This window comes from Lycium ferocissimum, chromosome 1 (genome assembly GCF_029784015.1).
Source record: "Lycium ferocissimum isolate CSIRO_LF1 chromosome 1, AGI_CSIRO_Lferr_CH_V1, whole genome shotgun sequence".
Classification (NCBI taxonomy): domain Eukaryota; kingdom Viridiplantae; phylum Streptophyta; class Magnoliopsida; order Solanales; family Solanaceae; genus Lycium; species Lycium ferocissimum.
Window position 1 is genome coordinate 25,804,065 of NC_081342.1, and position 8,633 is coordinate 25,812,697.

An 8,633-nucleotide genomic window follows, 5' to 3' on the forward strand; every position below is an offset into this window, starting at 1 on the left:
ATGGGGCATGGTCCTAGGGTTATCATGAACATGGTTAAAAATCCTAATTTTCGTAAAGCTTTATACTTTATGGAAGAAGAAGCACGAGGAAGAACGATAATGTTCCCACCCGTAAATAGCAACCCTACATATCTGGTAATACTCAGGCACTTGAAATAAGAATTCCAAGGTTTAAGTCTTGAGTCCTTTAAATGGGTTTTCTAAAAACCCTATGTTAAGAACAATGATTTCATTGTTAGATTATGAGAACTCATGTTAGAATTGATTTGGAAGGGCTTGGATTGACTTACCTTGATGTTTTGGATTGTTGGGAGAAGAATACCTTCGTTCTAGGGTTTAGAGACTTGTAAAAATAAAAATTAGAATTGAAACCAGGTATTTATAGTTTCTGGTGCGAAGTGAGAAATACGGACAAAAATACGATTCGTATTCTGAATTACGGTCCGTAAACCTGGATAATTAAGCATGTTCAACAGGACAGAAACACTACACCACCTCCTTCCCAAATACGACCATCAAATATGGGCCGTATTTCAAAATACGATCCGTATTTAACAATGTATATTCCCCAAGGCTAAATTCGCTTTGCACGATTGATTTAGATGCCAAATTACGATTTGAAAATTTCACGTTCTTTGAAATACGGTACATATTGAGGCGTAAATCTATGTGACAACTGAAGAGAAATTTCCAATTCCCACATTCTTTTTCTGGTTTACTAAGTCTAGAACCATGAATACAGCCTAGTTTAAAGGTACGGGGTATTACATTCGTGGTGAGTCACCACAGCGGATCCCCTGCTGTAGCGGACGGCCAACCTGTCACGACCCAGCCGATGAGTCGTGCGGGCACCTACCATATTATTAACCTAGTAGGCGAACCCTTACCAACTAAACCCAACATTAAACCGTTGCGACAACAATCCCTTATAAATCACAAAATTAACGTAAAAACTTCGTACAACCTCTATTTTAAAAATACAGTAAAACTGAAAAGAAATCCCCGGGATCTAGTCTAGACAGGTACAAGAGCTCCTAAATACAAGAAGACACAATAAATGACACCGCCTCTGCCGGGAGTGAGATAGGCGTGGTTGTAGGAGAATGTCCGATAAATCAACGCGGCGAAACTTCAGCTAATACACACGCACATCTACACCCAGAAAGGGCGTAGCAAGAGTAGTATCAGTACACCACACGTATTGAAAAGCATCATAAGTCGACTAAGATTAGTTCACGCAACACAATATAAAGTCGCTAAGATAAGCAGACAAGTCAATTAAACTTCAGAGTCTAAATAAAGTCTATTACAATATCACCCCTTTCAATTAAACTTCAGAGTCTAAATAAAGTCTATTACAATATCACCCCTTACTTTTTCACTCTCGAAGTTCGCTTCTTTTATTTCCAAAGTGTACAAGCATTCTACTAAATCGCAACCATTCCCTTCCTTTCATCCAACCTAGTACTCTCATCTCCATACTCATCGTATACTCTGACTTCTGCCCCTTTTTATCAATAAAGTTCACCTACTCACACTACTTACTATAATTCGATGTATCTAGGAAAATAAATCACTATCGGACATCCAATTCTACCCTTATCTTGTGTCAACCCCCTCTCCACCCAGACTCTCAACTACAAATAAAAAATGAATAAGCAATATTAATGACAGTAGTACACGTATGTATAACATAGAATTAAGAGATGTCGTGCAATGCAAAAATATGATGGAGTGCATTACTGGCCAATTACACGCTGCACACAAATGCTCACTAGTGTCATTGCCTAGAAGTCATGACCTGCAGGGGACCATGTTGTCCATGTACCACTCGTTCCGGATTCACTCCTCGGACCCGAGCACAACCCTCCGCTCTGGAACGAACCTCAGACGCGAATCCAACTCATATATATATATAATTCACGTATTCAACACAATGCCCACACTCAGCCTTGCCTGCTACCTGTATTTTCTCATAAACCATGCAATGCAATGCATGATGTGATATGTCAAAACAATCATAATTACTGCCCTTGATGGGCGTAATGCCAATCCCTCTCAATATAATTCTTTCAATACAAACCTATTGTTTTCAAGGAAAAACAACCACAGAATATTCCACACAATTGGGTATAAAGACGGAAATCACCCCTTCCTAGGGTTGCATAAAGTAAACACGGAGTACCCCTCAGTGATAACAACACTTTCTATTAATAATAACTCATTATTACCCTAGCCATCATTTACACAATAAATTAGTCATATTAAAAAGTATGTCCATCCAAACTCCATGTCCGAAGACCTAATCATGCAGTCTCCCGTCAACTCTAAAAGTATATACGATTCGCTAATCAAAGTCTAACTCAAATAAAGCATAACCTACATTTTTGACAAACAACTATTCGAATCTCCAATAATTTCTCATCTTCTTAGCCTTCATCGGAATCCATGAGCGATAATATTCGTAGGGAATGGTGGGGAGGAAATTAGAAAGGTTTCTTTTTCTTGGTGTCAAGGGTTTTCCTTTCATATGGAACTCTAGGAAAAGCCCTTTAGAGTCTTTTGTTGAAAAAGAAGAGAAAAGTAGACTAAGTAACCAAAAAAATCGGCTCTTTGCCCCGCGTGGACCGCTGCAGTAGTCGCTACGCCGCTATAGCGGTCCGCGTCTTTTCCTGGCCCGAAATTGATTTTTCCCACTTTTAACCCTTAAATCACATCACAGAGCTTATTATTTACGACCCTAGACCTAGATTTGGCAAGGGTTCGTGGAATATTAAATAACGACCTGGCTAGTCATTACACAACCGTTATAGCGAACGATGGGACAAGAATCCTATTTATTTATTGTCTAGTTAAACCCTTCATTTTCTATCCCTTCATTTATTGTTCCTAAGCATCCTTGAGGCGATTTGAGGATCAACTAGATTTCCCTTGAGGGTAAGTTCTATAACCGAGGTTTCATTCTTTTACCTTTCCTAAGCTTGAATCCATGCTAGAAAATCTATAGAACTTAAGAAGGAAGATGGGTTTCGACGTTTACTTTATTATTTGAGTTTTAGTTTTCCTAAATGAGATTTGTTGGTGGAATTGACTAACCTAAACATGGAAGTTGATAAATTAGTGACTGATAGGCTTGAATCTTCTATTTATGCTAATGAATTGGAAGTTTGAGAGTTAGGGTTTATACCCAAATTGGGGGTTTTGACTTGAATGATGAAATTTCTTAATCTTGAGTTAATTTAGCAATTTAATAGTAGGATTGAACCTCTAGAATGTTGGGTTGCCAGTTTCACCTTTGAAATACTCGTTTTTATCCTTGTGGGCCCGTTTTTCCCTGTTCCATAGTTGATTTTGATTCGAAAGATAGTATAGCAATATGGGTATCGTTGCTTCTTATTTCTAACTTAGAATTTGATAATGGATAGACTTTGAGTGGTTGAAGGCTCTCCAAAAAGGCAAGGCAAAGGTTTGATTGTTCGTGACTCCCGCTCGGTACGCCAGGTAGGGTACGACTTACTTTATGATTAGATTTTGGTTAGCGAAGCATATGTATAGTTAGTGATTGTCGAAGAAAGCATGTTATACCTTTGGATACGAAGTTTGGATGGATTGCCTAGGTAGGTATTGTTGTTTGATTGGGGGCTTGTTGCCTTGTTTCCTTTGTGATACGATGGCTTGTTTCCACGTGTGTGATATTAGACTTGATACTTAGTCACCTTATCGTGATTGTGAAACTGCTATCCCTCACTTATTGGGTATTATCTTGGATAAAGGAAAGAACTTGAATTATTATTGATATTGAGATATGTGTCCATGTGTGGCACGATTGATTTGATATGTTATCCTTGATCATTACTATTATGCATAGCACTTATCTCATCTTTCATGATACACTGATATGAGCTGAGACTTGGTGCTAATGATAATGAGAGAGATAAAGCGATGCCAGTGTACGTAGGGATCGAAAGTGTACGATGCCGAGGGTACGTTCGAAGTTGCGAGAGTGGTACATGGACTTCGCGGATCCCCTATGGGTCATGAACGTCGAGGTGTGGAGGTAATCCGCCCGGAGCGTGTGTGTATGGAGATTACATTGGCCATTGCATATCATTGCATTCATTATCATCATCTCATTTTACATATATTGATCGAATTTGTTGGTTATACTTATGTTCTTGGTTATTACGAAGCGTGGAAAACTTGGCAGACTTGTGTTTAGGTGCTTCACCATAGGCTATGATTTGGCTATTTGATCATTCTGTACTGGAATTACTATTCTTGAGTTGCGTTGTGTTTATACTTGATTGTGAGCATGTTATTCTTCAGTCTCTTCCTTTATATATGTTAGCTAATTGTTGTCAGCCTATGATACCTACTATTACACAGTGTTTGTACTGATACTACCTTGTTGCATTCTTTTATGAGTGTCGAGTACGTGACAGGTTCCACATCCACTCATCGCGATTGATTCCCGAGGCTTTTGCTGTCGAGTGTCTAGGGTGAGCACATTGATGGATCCGCAGCTCAGAGACTCTTCACTATTACTTGTCTTATCTTGTTATTCTGAGACAGCATTTCGTATTTGAGACTTGTATTTATTCTTGACATGTAGTGATGTAGTAGTGGCTCTTGTATTGTGTTTAGACTAGATTCCTTGGGGTTGTATTAGTATTGTATTCCGCACTTATTTATATTTACTTTTGAGACTTATATTTCTATTGTCCTATTTACTTTATTGTTATTGAATTAATGATTTGTGAAAGGATTCGCCTATCAAGGTGGAAAATGGTAGGTGCCCACACGACTAAGCGATTTTGGGTGACACCAAACATTGGAGGAGTGGTCCGCACCCGGTGCCTTACTTGACCCCCAAAGTATGGGCTATTACAAACTACTTTCCTTTGGCGAACTTCGTTGAAAAGTGTTTTCATTGGTTCGTTTAACCCCGAACTCTTACGAAATTTACTTTAACACTTGTTTAAACTCATTATCATCCGAATAGGGGATCTTGGCCTCATTGGACTTTCGTTACTTTACTCACTAGGCAAACTAGCGCAAAAATTAAAAAAAAATACGGGGTATAACAGTGAACTAAAGCAAAAATTAAAAACTCATTGTTGGGATTTTTAAGAACTTGAAACTCCTGAAATGAATTTTGTGATTTGTTGAATCTTTTGTCAAATTGATAATTGAGGTTTGTTTGGTATGTCATTGTGAAGTTGTGTTAAAATTTGAAACTATTCGATAAAGATTTAAGCTATTTGGTGATGTTTTTGACTCATCTAGAATGGAGATTTTTCGTAGGAGACAAAACCCTATTTTTGCATAATTTTGTATAACAATGTAAAAGTGTGTACAAACGCCTCTTATACACTATTATATACTTTTATACAAGTTTAATACATTATTTATAGTAAGTGAATAATATTGTATATCTGATTAGGAGAGATATGATTAGGAATGAAGATATTCAAAATTACACAATAATATATGTGTGGGCACACTAGGAGAGATATGATTAGGAATGAAGATATCCCGGATAAGGTGGGAGTGGCCTCGGTGGAGGAAAAGATGCGGGAAGCGAGACTGAGATGATTTTGGCATGTGAAGAGGAGAGACACTGATGCCCCAGTGTGGAGGTGTGAGAGATTATCTATGGACGGTTTCAGGAGACGTATAGATAGGGCAAAGAAGTATTGGGAAGAGGTGATTATACAGGACATAACGCAGTTCCAGCTTACCGAGGTCATGACCTTAGATAGGAGGTTATGGAGGACTCATATTAGGGTAGATGATTAATAGGTAGCCTCGCTTATCCTTTTGTACTCGTAGTCGCATTTTCTCTTTAGTTTCTTGTCCTTTGATTTGTGTTACTATCTGTCGTTTCTTGTACTTCGATTTATCTTATTTATACGTAATTGTAGCCTTTGCTTTATTTTGTTGCTTTATCATGACTTTTTCGCTTTCGCTATTTTCATTTTCATACTGCTTTGAATTGCTTGTCCTTATCTGACCTTTTTTGTCATGCTTGCTCTATCTTTTGGAGACAACCTTCCTACCTTCCAAGGTATGAGTAAGGTTTGCGTACACTTTACCCTCCCTAGACCCCACATTGTGGGATTTCACTGGTATGTTGTTGTTGGTGTAAAACACCGTGGATGAAATAAAAAGTTGACTATGCGAGCGTAAACTGATATATGGATGTGTAAGTGCAATGTATACTGTTGGGCTGTATATTTTAAAAAATTCTCTAAAATTAATTGAGAATTTGGTAGCGTGTGATAAGTTGGTCTACTAAATCACATAAAATCCATTATTTAAGAATTTGGGTCCTGTTATGCTCTGAAGCTTAACCTAGGTTTACCTGATTTATAAGGATGCAACTTATTGGGTTGTGAGTGGAGAAAAGCAGATATGGGGAATCAAGTCGGGCTGCAACATAACTAAGAGAGCCATTTCATTTAGGGCGAGACAAAATGGGTGGGCAGGGACGATCCGCTACTCACATGGTAGAGCGACTACAGCTATGGAGGTTTTTGTGGCTCAGGTGGTGGAAAACAAGAAGAATGGCTATTTAGGGTTTGTTCACAACGGCCTTACATGGTGGAACTATTGTGTTTTTCGATGGGCGTTTATATGGCGTGATTGTGCTTATCGGACCCCCTGTATTATGTGTGTTCTTTGTTTTTGTCAAATCTATTTAGGAAGAAGTTTGAGCGATTTTGAAAGATTTTTCTGAAATTTGATGGAGAAGAACAGTACCATGTATGTTGACACCTAATATTTTACCCTCCAATAATTTTATTTAATTATGCAAAGTTCTTGAGTCATAAACGGAGTGAAATAAACTTTTTACAAGTCAAAAATGATTTTACAAAATTGTTTCGGTGACATTTTGTCATTTCATTTGGAAAAATACTATCAAATATATTATTATGTATCGTCCTATGTATTTTGTATATTTTCTATAATTTTGAAACATATTTGTCAGTATTTTAATTCAGAAATAGTTAAAACAATCATTTAATTAATTATGTTAATGTCTAACTCATAAATATTTTATTCCGTTTAATCAAAAAAATTGATTAATTAAATAGATAATCAATTATGACTCAACTTTATAATTTATTTGGCTATAATTGCAATTACATAAAAAAAATTATTAAAATTGAAATTGCCAATTATTTCACGAGTTAATTGTGGCATAATCGAAATAGCCAATTGTTTTCCATACTTTAATTGTGGCTGTAATTGAAATAAATAATTATTTTCTCTATATATCAATTATGGTCATATTTGAGAGGGTCAATTAAGTCTGCTGTCACGACCCAACTCGCCATGACTGGCACCCATACTAACTCCTAGTGGGCGAACCAAATCCGATTTTGTATTAACCAAGTTAATCAGTTATTACTCATTCAAGCATCAAGTAAACAAAATAAGTCATGCTATAATCCCTGAAATAAGTGCGGAACTTCTAACTATTACAAAATCCCCAAAATTCAAAAGTCATCATTCCAGGACTCTAATCTAAAACATGTCTAAAGAAAGAAATCTGTCAAATAAATATCCATAATGTTCGGAATAGGAAAAGACATCATAAGAAGAAGATCTTCGGGTGGCCTGGCATGGATAGAAGCTCACCTCAATGCTAGATCTGAGGGTGGGTAGCAGTCTCTGTATCACAATTTGTACTCAAAGGAATGCAGCAAGGTAGTATCAGTACAAACACTATGTATCGGTAGATATAATAGGCCGACTAAGATTAGTATCATGCATATCTCATAAAATCAATAGAATAAACAAGCCAGCCAACAGACACGAATATCAAAAAACCACAACAAGTCAACCAAGGATAATCACAATAAATCACAAAGATAACCTGAATCACAATCAACGGAAACTACAACGGGAATAAGTTTATCTGATAACCACGTCAACGGCCATACACTAGCGTGTCATTTGCTCGGTACTGCGCTGACTGCCGGGGGACCCATGGTCTCCATGTACCATATGTTCCGGATTCAATCCTCAGACCCGAGCACAAACCTCCGTTCTGGAACGAACCTCGGACACGGGCCATATCAATATACCTCTCTTTCCCGAAACTGGCCTCGGACCACGAGTCCATAATCTAGATCACATTTCTGCCTTTCCATACCTCTTTACAGGACAGTGTTTCTTACCTTCTCATTATCAATGCTTAAATCACCATTTCATATCATAATATCACCGAGAAGATTATATTAGCTTCTCATCACAAACACATCATTTCACCGAGTTAACACAGGGAATAGTGGCACGAAGCCTACAATCACTCATCGCATTCACATAGGAATTCAACACAATATCGTACATGAAAACTGAACATGCTTTTCTCTAAAGAATTCACAAAACATATAATCGACTAACCGAAAGCATACTCAAGTGATAGACCGTAACCTACCTCAAATGTAGAGTACAGAACAACGCAAGTCACTCGATTCTGACCTTTCCTTTCCTTACGGCCTCGGGAAAACTTTTAAATCCCCCGAAATAGAAGGCTCGAGGTCCTTCTCAAATCCAAATTTAATTCAAAATACCCCCCCCTTTACCCCCTTCAAAGGGTGGATGGGAAAGGTGTAAAACAACCA